This window comes from Porites lutea, chromosome 1 (genome assembly GCF_958299795.1).
Source record: "Porites lutea chromosome 1, jaPorLute2.1, whole genome shotgun sequence".
Taxonomy (NCBI): Eukaryota; Metazoa; Cnidaria; class Anthozoa; order Scleractinia; family Poritidae; genus Porites; species Porites lutea.
This window is the reverse complement of record NC_133201.1, coordinates 53,154,941-53,170,197: the sequence shown is the minus strand read 5'-3', so window position 1 is coordinate 53,170,197 and position 15,257 is coordinate 53,154,941. Positions and strand designations below refer to the sequence as shown.

The 15,257-nt window shown below is 38.7% G+C and overlaps 1 pseudogene; it reads right to left on the bottom strand.

Moving 5' to 3' along the window:
• Nucleotides 1-13,002, bottom strand: part of LOC140921592 (uncharacterized) — a 43,067-nt pseudogene extending 30,065 nt beyond the window's left edge.
• Between the last annotated feature and the right edge of the window lie 2,255 nt (nt 13,003-15,257).

Genomic DNA, 15,257 nt, shown 5'->3' with positions numbered 1-15,257 from the left:
TGTCAATTAAACAAAACATGGATGTACAATATCAGGTTGCAGGCTCCCAAACTAGCTAGAAAGTGTGAGATTAAACATTGGTAAGCCTGTGGTGCGGACCGAGGGAAGGTCGGGTGGTCGGTGTACGGTCACGTGATTATCAAATTTTCTAGGATGGATAGATTTTCTAAGCTATGGGGCTTCGAATAGAGCCCGTGATCAAACAAAATATCAGCGGAAACTTAAAAAAATACGCGACATTAATGGGTAGAAAAATGAGCCCGCGATACAGTCAGGTGATGATGGTCAGCGGATACTCTAGTTTGGCAGCTGTCAATAAACCTTCATTAGAATCGCGAAGATTCGAATTAACAGACTACACGTGTGAGTAAGACATATCCATCCGGCTTGTAGTGGAAAATGCCAGATCGTGTACCTGAGCGGACCTGAACCCACGTTATTAGCTTTCTGATAGTGGTCTGCACATGCTGTCAATTGACCTTAATTTGGCTTGCGCATATAACTTTAAACTACTGTCAGCCGACTGACAGCCCTGCCCGGCGTAGTTTCGTTTTTATTTTTTTATGTTGAATTGGTAAGTGTAACATATTATGTCAGCTTATATGTAAGGGGCAAAACGACTGGTTCTTCATCTGAGCCCGCGAGATGGTCATGTGATAATTGTCAGCGGATGTCTGGTTTTGACAGCTGTTAATCTAATCATACTTGTATGGATGGCTTACATAACTGAAAGGCTAGTCAAGTTGTGCAAGATCGTGCAAGATCTATTGTGACATTTGACATCAGCTTACATTGAGTGTGTGTACGGACGGGCGGGCAGGTGTACGCTACGTCTTAACCAAATTTTCTCGGATGGATAGTTTACCAAATTTTGTTACCCATGGTGCTCTGCTGCGCGCGCTTCGCGCGCGCGACAGCTTCGCTAATACCAATTTAAAGGAAAATCGTTATTATTCACTGGTTTACGCGTCATCCACATATGCTTTACGGTGACCAATTTAATTCATTCATTTGTTCTCTCTTTCATTCACTCATTGCTTGTACTTCATTCCAATTTGTTTCACTTTCACATCTTACCTTTCTTACAGGTATAATGATGACAATCACTGCATTTTACGTCATTCCATTCATATTTATATTCAACACCAAGTGTATGCACACAGTCCTCATCCCGAAAATTGTTTGGTTGGCTTTTGGCCCAAGCGGTAAAGTTTCCAGTACCACGATCTGCCCAAGTAAAGGAACCCTCAGTAAAAATGCTGTAAAAACACATTTTCTTCATTGTTTTGGACATCAACAAGAACTGAGTATTCTTGGCGGCATTTATCCATTGATGTGGTCCAGTTATGACAAGCCTTACTTGTCAAGTAACAAAATCCGTTGAAATAGTTCCAGCCAGGTTCACAGATATCTGCAAAATACAAAATCTAGCCTGAAAACAGCCGTCATTTCGCGACGCCACCACTGTCTTCTCAGCGAAATGACGTCTCAGTGACGAGCAAAGAAATTCCCTACTGATGACGTGTCACTATCTAGATATGGATAGCGTTTCTGAGTAGCTGAAGCAAATTTCCCACGCGACAAGACCAATCAGAAGCACCTACCAGATCTGGGTTAAGTGACACATCATCAGTATGAAACTTCTGCGCGCGTTTCTTAGACGTCATTCCGCGGGGAAAACAGTGTTGGCGTCGCAAAATGTCGGCTGTTCTCTCAGGCTAAACGTAACCTGTCGCTTTATATACTTCATAAATGAACTCAGTTTTTATATGTATACACACCTGTCAATACGGCATAACTGATGGACAACGGATCATATCTGGTTTCGTATAATTCCTTGACGCAGGCTCTGAATCCAGAGGTGTTCATGTTCTGAAAACAAAATAGTTACCAATTAACGTTGAATTGTCGCCATAAACAAAAGGATTTACCCTGAGTGAATGTCAGAGTAGTTTTAAAAACTTTCTCCGACTTCTATAGCGTTCTCCGATTATGTAATAAATACTGATTAATGCGGACAGAATCGGTAAAATCAGTTAATAAGTTAACGTTTTAAAGGGTTTTATCGTGGAGGAGTAGAAGTGCGCTAGAGAAGTAAAGAAAACTTTAGAAATAAAAAATTATTCACGTTAAACGAATAGTGTGTTAAAAAAAAGTTTGAAATAATATTCAAAATCTCATTCAATATCTTTTCTAATATGTACAGTTTTAACTTTTGTCAATTTTTGGTTTGAAATTGAATTTGTTTGCCAGGATAGTCATCCCTACAAAACGACCCAAATGAAGGCGAATTTTACCTCGATCCAAGTTGTAATTCCGTTGTGAATCGGTGCTGAATTCCCAGATACTGTCGTGCTGTGATTGGCTGTGACAAGCACTGCCGGGGTCGAGTTATAGGCTCTCGTGAAGAAAACGAACTGCCATATAACAGAAAAATACAACTTTTATTACACTGCGGTTTCCTAATCTTAATAAAATCGTTTTTTCCAGTCATTTTATGAGCGATTTTTATCTCTACTGCGTACAATATATGTGACTACAAGTGTTTCAAAAATATTCAGTGACGTAAGTAAGCGATATATTTGTCTAGAGAGAATATTGTGAATAGCATGCTATTGCTTTGCAAAGAGACAAACTTAAATCAGGGGGCACACATTCACCACCCCACGGCCTGGACACTACCTTACGCAAGTACCCGCAAAGCCATTTCAACTGTGCAGTGGCAGCCATGGACAGCTGTTTCGCCCTTATTGGAACTCGTCAGTATGGCATAGTCGTCAGGCCTTTTGAAGGGACAAAACAGTGTTTCAAAAGTCTTTTACTGCCGTGGCGAGTTTACAGCACTCTCAACACAACACATGTGGGGGCTCTTAGCTGGGAACCCCACGTCAGTTTTCCCATGGCATTTACACTGATTTGTGTGCCAGTATATTCAATAAGACAAATAATTATTTTCGCACCTTGCAATAAGCATTGTTCATTTTATCCAAAGGGGGGTTCGTATTTGGAAAACTTATGAAGCCATGTTCCGTGAAAAGAGGCTTGTGCAGTTTGGAGAATGCAAACCAGTTCTGCAAAAGAGGACAAAAAATAATGATACCACTCATATTTAAGCGGTAAAAATGGCATCAAGCCCACAGAAAATTTTGAAAAACGCAATATTTTTCTAGCCACGTTTGAGGCTTAGCATTTTGAATTACATGGGGTGGAAACAAAAGAAAGGGAGCAAAGCGTCATGGGAAGGAATCAAATCGACAATTTCCGAAGAGATTAGGCACACGTGCAAAAGCATGGAGAAAAGCATGGGGACAAGGCAGGCCAATAGTGTGCTATTTAAAATTCACTTCCTGCATTGCAAAATTATTTTTTTAGTATTGTTTCTGCTGCTTTCCACGTTTTTATTTTGTTTTTCTGTAACTCCCTCCTCCCTCTTTCATTTATCTCAATGATTTTTATCATAACCCTGTTATCACCAGAATTTCTCACGAATTGTGCAAGCAATGGCGTTCTAGTTTTTTGAAACACAAAGAACGTACCACGGTGATATCTTGATGTTTACCGTCAAAGTTTTTCATTTCACGAAGACAAACTTTAACTGAGTCCTTAGTTACGTCTTCAATCCAAATGAGAGCAGCATCATACTCTTTACCAGTCCTCAGGTGCTCTGACGTCACAAGGACTATTGGCGCCTCAACAAACTTGCCCTGAACAAACAAAACCGCAATAACAATAATCGATATAGCTCTTTACAGAAAGTGGAGTCATGTCATGATTGATATTGCTGCAATAATTACCCGAAACTAACTACTAAGCAATTTCCTTCAATGTATTCTTACCAAGAGAGGATAAAGGGGACAGAGAAGGCATCCCCCATACACACCCTATTCCATAGGTAATTCGTCTCGAGTTATTTTTAGAATCGGGATAAAGTTACCTCGCACGCTGCGTGGATGTTTCGTGGAGGTTTCGCATGACTAAACGCCGTGCAAAACATGTCGGGCGAAAGGCAATGAAAGCGCAAAGAGATCGAGAGCATTCCTGAACTTTGACGCGAAATGAGTCGGCGCTCACCCGGGAAAAGGGAATCGCTAGACTCTTTGGCAACCCGTGAAATCAGTTTAACTCGAGGTTGTCGTAACCTTTAATACAATGATAAATTTCGCCGGTCTATTGAAACCGGTCGTTTGTACAATAAAGCAAGTAGGGCGCCAAGTGTTATTTTTGTTGAATAATAAAAGACTAATAAAAGAATAAATATCAAACCAGAAATTGCTCTCTTCAAACTGTAAATTTTGAATGATCCTGAGAGAATATTCAGTGTGTTAAGGATTTCCCTGCTGTACGGTTAGCTCTATACAAGAGAGGAAGGGCGATTTTTTTTTTTAAATTTCCGTTACGCTGACACAACTTTAGCAGAAATCTCTCTGTAGTCGTTTTCGTCGACAAAACGAATAGCAATATCGCTCTCCGCGTCTTCCGCCATTTTGTTCTGCGTCAATTCGTGAAGGACGCGTGGCTCTGAGCGTGGATTATCGACGCGGAACACATTCGCGCTATGTAATTGGCTGTTGCCTAATCTCCCTTGGGGTCTGTGGTCTTAAAAATAACTCGAGACGAATTACCTATGGAATAGGGTGTGTATGGAGGATGCCTTCTCTGTCCCTTTTATCCTCTCTTGATTCTTACTTGTTACGCAATGGTAGCTAATGGTATCTGACCAACTAAGACAATAAGACTGTGCTACAATTTTCTTTTTTCTTTTTCTTGCCAAGTTTGCTCGTATGGTCAGTATTTTTGTTAGCCTTGCATTTCATGGTTATAGTTCAACTGAGATCTTTAACTTTGATGTGAATTCCTATCTTTTGACATTCAGTTACTTTAAAATTGTTTCAAAACGTGGATTCAAGCTGTCAAGCAAATGAAATATCCGTCAAGGAGACTTAAATGAGACTTGCATCAATTAGTTAATTTAAAAACTGTAAAAATATTTCCGTCTTACCGTAGGAAAGGTTACATCTGCACAGTTGGTACCAGACCACCATTTCTGCAACTCAACCGTTCCCGTCAATCCTTCAGGTGGTGCTCCTTGATAAGCCACCCAATCAATGGTTGCAAATGGATTCGCACCTTCTTCTTTCCTCCCGGTTTGCATAACACAGACGGTGAAGTTTTTTGTGCTGATACTTTCTGTCCATGAAGTAACAGCAGCGCGGACTGTCACAGAGTCATTCAGCTTCATGTGATTAACCGTTATTTGAACATGAACTTGTTTATCAGGATAAAACCGGTATGGAGGAAATGTGACTGTCTGACAGTTTGAATCTGACCATTTTGGAATGTGCGGCAGATCTACAAGGCCCCGAACAACTGGAAAACCTGTTTTATAATAAAGTACTTCATAAGGAAGCATCACTGTACTCTTTAAGCATTATTCACTACCTTGCATTCTAGTCCAATCTTTTAGCATTGTCTAAGTGGTGATGGTTGGTGATAGAAAATAGCGTGCAAATGGAACTAAAGCTAGGCTATAACTTGCAACGCCGGCTCCTTTTCAACAACATAATGTATAGTGGCTGCTTATTATTGCATGCTGGTTTTAGCTTGCCCATGATAAACATACGCCAGTATAATATTGGAGGAGGCCAAAAAAACAAAATATAAATCAAAATTGAACCATGACAAACAAGCGTGCCCGCGTGCGCCACTGCACGAAAAATTTCATTTAAATCAAATTTACTCAGTGCAAAATATGGTGCAAAAAAGTGCAAACTACGGTTAAATTAAAGACAAAGATGGTAATACTGCATTTGCCCTCAAATTCACAACTCCATGTAAACTGGTATGTAAATGCGATATTTACCATCTTTTTTCCTCTTCCTTGTTTGCACTTTTTTCACTACATTTGCTCGGAACAAATTTGTGTCAGTCTAGTTTTTCGCCAAAAAAAAACTAGATTGCAAGATAAAAGAGAATAAAAGATCTTACACGGATCAGACATCGCCATTAGTCTGGGCTCTTATATGTTTGATTGCTTAGAGACGACGTAACTTGTTACAGCCGCCTATTACTGCTCGACAAACGATATGAAAATGAGCTAAAAGCGAACTTAAATGTAGCGAAAAGTTATAAACATCCTAGCTAGAAGCCAATACAATTTTCAGCCAGCAACTATGATTCCGAAGCGAGAGCTTAACTGCCAGACTATTTTCAATGGAATATACAGCCAATCATTGAAGTTATTTATTGTTACCTTCACGGCTTCCTGGGTGATAGACCAGATTGTTTTCAAGTCCTCTGCAATAGCTTAACTTATGCCAGCATCTGTTATCGTAAGTTGTTCCGTTCGAAGTGCACACTGGGTCTTTATATGAGGGGCATTGATCATCGCACTCACAACGAGCATCATGTGCACTGTAGGTTCTGCAGACTCCAAACCGAGGGCAATGCACATTAAGGCAAGGATTAAGATCTGTACCAAGGAAAAAAACATAATATTGAGTTGTTATCCATTCGGAAAAAAAAAACATACATGTCTAATATATTTTTCATATTTGAATTAAAACTAAATAGTAGTAACATGTTTGCATACAGGCAACTCAACTAATTATTTTTATCTTCACTGTAAACCTTTTTCAAGAGGACTGATGGAATAAATTCAAGCAATGGTATGTGGTTTCTCATGGGGCAAATAAGAGATAAAAACTGCAAATACAAAAATGCAGTCGAGCTCTTTTTAAGAAGTTTCAACCTTAAAAACGAAAATCGCAAAATATGGGTGGCAGTGATTTTGAACGCAGTACGCGACAGTACTGCCCAAAGTCTTCACAGCAGGGAATTATGACGTAAAACTTGTTGAACTTTACATTTTGCATTTTTTATAACTAAAATAGACGTCTTATTTTGAGGGAATAAACAAACCCGACCGCGATTACTCGATTACTCTTATTGGCAACTTTTATTACTTGTCTGCCCTTTAATTGCTCTTTTCCCATCAATCCTAAAGTGCGTGCAAAGATAGAGTGTAACATGAATAAGGTATATCAGTGTTTGTACTCCAGTGTTTCTTTTATTATATCATGAAATGTATTCCTACATATAAGAACTTCTAAAAGATATCAATAAAAGTAATAGTTATAATCATAATAAAAAATAACAGTAATTCTAGAAATAGTGATTATTACAATAGGAAAATTAATAAACAACCTCCAGTAACAGCGTAGCTGACAATCAAGGGATCATGACTCGATCCTAATCCACTGAGGTCTTTAACGCATATCTTCATAGATTCTTATCCAACTTCCTACAGCAAAATGTGGTAGCACTCATCAGTTACTAGAAAATTCATAGTTTCTTCTTAATTTCTACGACGACAATACAAATCATGAAATTTACAGATCAGATCCAAATTATTTTTTCTTATGGCTCTTTCAAAGTCCTTTTATCAATTTACTAGAATAAACGGATTACTTCTCTTTACTGATTGAACAAGGCTTATGGGTGGTGAGAGTTGAAGCAAACAAATGAATAGAATAATGTAACAAAGCACTGAAAAAAAATCCATGTTTATGATCAGTAAGCACGCGTGACCATCAACGATATTATTCAGTGAGGAAACCCGCTTCGCGGCGCAATTGATTACTGGTTTTCCCTTGAAAAGAAGTCTGTGCAACGAGTGAAGAAATTCCATACTGATGACGTAGCACTTCTCAGATCAAGATACTGCTCCTGATTGGTCGTACCGCAAGGGAAATTTTCTTTAACCAATCGGAAGCACTTGGTGCCCAGATCTGAGTAGTGACAAATCATCAGTATGCAATTTCTGCGCTCGTCCATCCGACGTCATTTTGTGGAAAAAAATAGTAGGGGCGTCGCGAAACAGTGTCTGCTGTTTTCTCACTTTAGAATCCAAATTAAAACCTACCTCTACCCAGGCAGATATTATATTATTTTCTGGAAGACGACTTCCCTTGCACTTAAGATTATACTCATGATTTACGGAAAGAATCACAATTGGCGATTTGTAAAAGGTCGTATTGAAAGGCACTTCCTGTAAACAGGTAAAAAAGTCATGTAAGTTAGTAAATGGATGTAAACCTGCTCACTTCTCCCTCTATTTCTGCCCATCGTCTGTAAAGTCCCCACTTCTGATCGCTCACTCAACAACGCGAAATTGAAATGATTCGAAATATAAAATTCTCGCGAAGTCTCGAAATTTAAAAGTCCCGAAATATGCGCACATCATAATCGCGAAATAAGCATGTCGCCCTCATCTGGGAATTGCTATTTTGGATACAGTGTCGATTAACATGGCCTGGTAAATTTGGGTTCGCCATGGTAAACTTGGGTTTACTATATTAGGTTTTCTATAGTGTGAACTCAACCATTAAAAAGGCATGTTCTGTGGCTTGCGAAATGTTCTTGTTAGAAAAAAAGTTTTCACCTGACAGAAGCCGTAGTTGTTTTTAGCTGATGGATTTCCACTGTTTGGAAAGATTTCTTCTCCAGTTATTGTGAAATTAAGTTGACTCCCATTTCCAGTGAATGCGAACCAGTCCTGCGGACAAGAAAATAATGCTTAATTTTCTACTCTTTTCTTCACAAGACGAGTTGCGCCAGGCTTTGAACGACATTTCCTTTTTCCTACACGTGAGACGGTACACTGACCTTAATTGCGTAAAAAACGTTCTGGGCAATTGGGTGTTCGGGCTGCCGAAGTGTGGCAAGGTCAAGTTTTTTTGTTTTTTTTTTTTCCTCACGAATACTATAGTTTACTCGAGCATTTTTTATCACTTACCACAACTGCATCTTGGTGTTTTCCATCAAAGGGCAAGAATTCCCTTAAGCACACTTCAAATCCTCCAGAATTGACCTTTTCTAACCATAAGTACATAGCGTCATTTGGCTTTGTACTGCGAGTATACTTAACAGAGACAAATGCATGAGGTTTGGAAGAAAAGCTCTGCAAAAAAATGTTAGGTATATGAAAAAAAAAATTGACTGAAAAATAGACAAGCTTCTCGAGAGATCAATATGATCAGTATCAATTAAGTACTCAGCCGCACTTAAATGAGATTAAGGATTTATCAAAGGCCAAGGGAAGCGAGGATTATTTAAATGTACTTATCTTTCACCTCTTTTTACGAAGTGTTGAAAAGGTTGGCGAATTCATCTTATTTGGCCCACTACTTAAACAAGGTTACCCACAACAATGTTTCTTTTCGGCTAACTTTGTCAAGTCCCCCAAAATTTAATATCATTAAATAAATAGACTTCTATTTTCCTAGTCCCTACATTCGAAATGGACAAGCATTGCCTAACCACTCCCTCTAAAGTAAAACGGAAAATGGCTTATCTAAAGGCGATGGAAGCGACATTTTGAAACTGAACCCGAGAGGGCATTGTACTTTCTTATGCCTGATTTTCCAATAACAACAAATTTCTGATATTGAGCTAGTGATAATCTGTTTTAGAACTATTTTATAGTACTATTTCTTTTGTTTCTACCATTCGAATATGCATCAGTCAATTCCAGCTGGACCCAACCATCGCTTCAGGGCTGGCCTCTTAATATTAGCACTTTTTCTGCCTTGAATCGCAAATTTCCAGGGCGAGGACTCTTGAGTTGTCAAATTCCTTTGGGTGAGGACGAAAAAATTAGGCAAATGCCCCGTCCTCCGTCAACACAGCAACATTACCCCAGAGCATTTTTCATTGATCGCGCAGTCCAGTAATGCCATTATATAGCACTTTAGTGTGCTACCAGTTTTTTTTTTTTCTTTTTTTGTCAATAACATTTATTCAACGCTCCTTTTTAATATTCGAGCTATTCAAAAGAACGCCGCGACAACACTATTTTATGGTTTTAGTATTGTTATATAATTATTGACATTAAAATTAATCGTGTGCTGTTATCTGTATTTAATAGTTTTATAAATATGAAGGGATCCATTGTTTTTCAAATCAAAAATATCAACAGAAATTTGATTTAATAAACAAAAACACGTTGATTTACCTCCGATAGCACCCGATTTCGCTATCATGTAATTCAGCTGGCTTGAAAGGCATAAAGAAATGCATGCATCAAATCAACCACATGCCTTTACAACCCTCTTCAATTGTTTCCCGTCCTTGACAGATGGGCCAATCTGCTTGTTTTTCCAGTAAAATTCCCTTTATATTTATATTCTGATACGAAACCGCGTGCGTGTCAAAAGCTCGGGTTGGCCCCGGGTTTGGCAAAAGCCAGGCCCCCGTGCAGCGCAAAATTTGCAAATGTCCCAACCCCGGGACTGACAAGCCGGGCAAATGCCCTGCAGTACCCGGGGGGACTGGGCGCAGCTGGAACCTACTGGTACTTTACGTATTACGCCTTTTTAACGAAATTATATACTTGTTTTCAGTTATTGTTGTCTAACCTGAGAAAAGGCCACCTTCTCACACTTTGTTTCTGTTGTCCATATTCCACTAAAAGTAACGCTTCCATGCGTTAACATAGGTTTGTCCTGAAACGCTACCCAGTTGATAATTCCAGTGTCATTTGTAGAACCTGTTGCACGCGAGCATGACTGGAATCCAGCTGTACTAATGGACTCTGCCCACACGGCGGAAGGTGAATGAACTGCATCCGATGACTGATCTTCGTTGCTTAATGATACAAAGACTCGAACCTTAAATGTGTCAGGCAGAAATAGTTATGCATCAATGAGAATTTAGAGGCGAACATGCCCCACTTTTTTTTTTTTTTTTTTTTTTTTTTTTGCAGTCGTTGTTGTTGTTGTTGCTCTGTTTTGTTGATGTTTAAAAACACACGAATGCTAAGGATTATGGAGCACTTAAGCATATGCGCACCAAATTCGCGGAGGTCATAACAGCATAAAGTCCGCAATGGTGGCAAATTAAAATTTGTTAGGAACATTTAGTTTCTTAAGTGGCTTATTGTGACCCACTAACAACAGAAAGTTGCAAAGGCCAGTTCCCCAGGTTTTACTTACTGTTCCTGATCCACTAAACGTTTGCGGAAATGCCACGTTGGTGTAGCGTGGTAGTGTACAATGTTGTGGCGCCTCGCATCCGCCGTTGCAATTCCATCCTTGACGTGTCTCTGATGCGTTTAGTTTGCCAACTTGATACGAAGTGCCTATAACAATATCAATAAAATGATGTTACATTGTATTTAAGTGTAAAATGGGCAAAAACATAACAGAGCTCGACGGTGAGGGGTTGTGATGTGCAAGGGGCGTGAATACACAGAGAGACGGGAGAGTGACTGTATAAGAATTGAAAGGACACAAAATCGAGAAAATATTACGTAGTGTTTTTGCAGGTCTCTCCGAGGCACAGACAAAAGCGTCGGAAATTTCAAATTCTTGCATCACTCACTGTTACTGGGTAAATCCTTGTTTAAGTTTCTCACGTTTTTTCCGCTTATTATATAGTGTGCTTAAATTCAGCGGCTAGCCTTGCCCGATCTTAGGCCTAGTCAAGTTATTAGTTATAAATAGCTAGTCCTCTTCTTTCCTATTAGTCGAATACCGTTCTGTTATCGCTTAAAGTGCGAACGTGTTTTTTTTTTCCTTAAACCCTCAGGTCAGTTATACGGCTTTTAAAACTGAGATTAAAATAAATTTCCACGAAATAAATTGATCTGCCTTAACGTCGTTCTTATGATCTATTTTGGGATATTTTTAATTTTGGGGGCAAAAGAAAAGGCCTCCTGTTGACAGCGATTTTTTTTTTTTTTTTTCTCGCCAACCTTTAGTTCTTGTTTCTGGGAAGCTTTGAACTAGACCAGATTGTAACTAAAACACATCAGCGTTTCAAAATTAAATAAAGCGGGCTTATGCAGAAAAAAAATAATAATAAAAGCTCAGTTTAACAAATTGGTGCCAGTTTTTTATGTGTCTGTCCTCTCAGTTGATGTTAAAATGACGTTATATCTTTGTCAAAGTATCAATTGCATCAGAAAGTAATCTTGCTATTTTTTTTTTTTTTTAGTAGACAGAGGGTGAATCTTCAAAGAAACTAAACTAAAGAAAAACATCGAAGTTTGGCATTCGTTCGTCAAATCACCGCGTCTTGCAGAAATAAAAATTTTATGTGTCTGTCCTCTGATTGATCATAAAAATTAGCCAATCAGTGTGCGAGAAATAATTTAGTGTAAAAATTATGTTTTCTGAAAATTAAACTAAAGGAAGTTCAATCCAGTTGTCATTGCTTTTTTCTTTTCCTTCAGACCCAGCGTGACAAGGACATGAGTAATAAATTTGTGGTTATTTAGCTGACAGAGCTGTTATCACCACTCGAGAACGTCGCAATGCGGCTTAGCATATTTTCAATATAATTTTGCAACGCACAATTTTGAGTTGGAGGTATTGTTGACTGAACGGAACGTATTAGATGAGGCTGCAGATTCTCATCTCGTAAAGGGGTAAGTTGCTGAACGCCTTCTCGTCTTAGCTAGTCGCGAACTAACTAAAAAAAGGAAAAGACAGAGAAAAGGAGAAAAAAAGAACATTTCAGTGGAAAAGACGGACCTTCTATGTTTGCTCGAGTTGGTAAAACAAGCTCACTCACTCTGGTAAAATGGAGAACACCTGAGCTTCCGCTAGCCTCGGTACAATTAATCACTAAAAATATTTCTTTACAAAATAATACAGATTTAAAATGTTTGAATACGTCTTGTATAGTTTTCACTAACGGAAGATATTTTTAAACAAAATATAAGTCAGGATACCCACCCATAACAAAAATAAAAGGAGAAGAGCTAAAATTGGACACAATGTCGTTGACTTTCATGGGGCTCAATTAAATGCTAGAAACCTTGCATATTAGTTGTTTCAAACTACAGAAAAAAGCTACAGACGTAGAGTAACATGAGCTTAAAGAAATGTCACATTATTGTACCTTTTACAGTTGGAACGAAAATCCCCAGACGAAGGAGAAATAAGAAGGCTACAAATTTTGTGAGCACCATTATATCTGCTGGAAACAAAAGTTGCAAGATGATCGAGACACCTTATAAACTTTGGGCCTTCAAAACATTCATTTTATAGTTGAACGTGTGGTTAGCTCATTAGACCTATCGTGTTACTCAATAAACAAGACCGCTTTTCAGCTAGGTATGCAATATCCTCTTGCTAAAAACGCTGATTGGATAATAAGAGTAAAGCACCTCAAAACAAAGAACTCAGTTACTATAAGGTCAGAACACAACAGTGCGGTATTGTGGCTGATAAGCTAATTTGCCCAGATCTGGTAAGTATATGTATATTTTATCTTGGCAAAAAATAAAACAGGGCTCCTTTGCATGCGCATCACCACGAACGTCCCCCCCCCCCCCCCTTCCCCACCCCCGGGTACTCCCTATAATGGACTATATTTTATAGGCTCCAGGTATACGAAGTTGGTTAGGGATTTCACTCATGAGTATATATATAAAGGGTAGGGAAATCTGTCATTTCGGTCTCCATAAAAACCTTAAAGGGCTACAGAAGGATTTTGTGGCTGTGAAAAGTCGAGAAAATGTTCTGGTTTAGCGATTAATCCATACTTAAAAGACAGTGACTCTACAGCAGTTAAAGGGATGCAAAGTTTTAAACTTGGTATACGCCTAATTTTCGGCCAGGAATGGTATTTAAAAGGGTAAGTAGTTGGACCCCCTGACTCTGAACGCATTAAAATCACTGTAATATATATTTAATATCATCCGTAGCATAGTAACCCGAGCTAAATAAAATGAATGTTTCTGGCCAATAGGCAACAGAATCCTCTCTTCGTTTTAATTTTGTGCAGGACGAAACCTTATACTATATACGTAACGTCTAAGAAGGGAAAATGGTTGACAAGTTCGTTGTTTCAGCGCATTATCGATTTCTGTCTGCATCTAATTAAATGAGGGATAAAAGGTAACTGCTGCTTCCTTCAAAATCGTGCGGGTGTGGAATAGTTCGGTGATTGTTTGCAGTTTTTTTTTTTCTCTTATCTTACATTCCCACATTTCGTTTTGCTGTAAAAACGTAATTTCGCCCTCAAATGTCATCGCGGCTATAGTAACAATGGATCGATCGAAAGTACAGTGAAATCGCTATTAAGCGGACACCTTCGGACCTTCTCAAGTGTCCGCTTTGTAAAAATTGCGCAATGTTTGTTAACGATTAACATTCAATGGTTACTCTGTACTGTGATTAAGTTCCATGCTGTTGAGGTGCCAGAGACTATTCTAGCGCGGTTTCCGGTTTCTAAAAAGTCTCTGGCACTCAAGGTAGTATAGCACAATTCTTGTGAAATTTGATATTCATTTTCTTGGACTTCCATGAGAAATTTTCTTTGGTGTTACTACAGATGATTTATTACATCTTTAGCCCTTGAAAAATGTAAAAAAGAATGCAATATTCTTTAAATTATTCTGCTACAAGGTTTTTTCCCACTGAAAATTAAAATTACTCAGTTTCCTGGTGGATTCCGTCTTAATAGCCTAGCTGCTAACTAAATGTAAATTGCTCGCCATTTTCGGCTTTCTAACGGGAACCTTAGTGGTATTGCGTATCCTCATCTCTTGTATGTAAGAGAGTAAGTTATCGCTATCATTCCTTGTGGTGACTGCTTTCGCTTTTTAGCTAGTGGTGAGTAACTCTTAGAAAAGCAAAAAAGAGCCATTTTTTTCAAATGAAAAAGACGAACATGTGGGCTGACGTGAGGTTTGCGAGCCAATCTCATGCTGATAAAATGGAAATCTGAGCTCCACCTACTATCCCATCGGCATTACACTTTATCACTGGAAATAATCCTTTAGCTTCTACACTAAATGAAGCAATTTTAAAATGTTTGACGACGTCTTTTTAGTTTTCAATGAATATGCTTATCAATTTGAACGAGACTTACGTATTACCAGCTCAAGAAAAACAAGGCTATTATTGCACAGAATGCAGGGTTTACATAATCGTGTATTTTTGAAATGTTTAAAGATGTAACATGATTTATCAGATGAACTTGACCGATCAGACCGTCAGGTGATCCTGTTACATACCTGCTAAAATATTATACAGAGCTCCGGAAAACCGCAAAAGGTAATTTTACGTATAATAATTTAAGAGACTTTTTTTCTCAGCACTTTGTAGCCCGCTCAACCACTCACTGGACGGCATTAGCGACCAGTGCTTTCAGAAGTCTATCTGGGAGGTTGCCACTCGAGGAGACGGCTGAGATTCAGCCGTGCACACGTTGAGAGGTCATGAAACTGGCCTGTTTTAATGATCAAT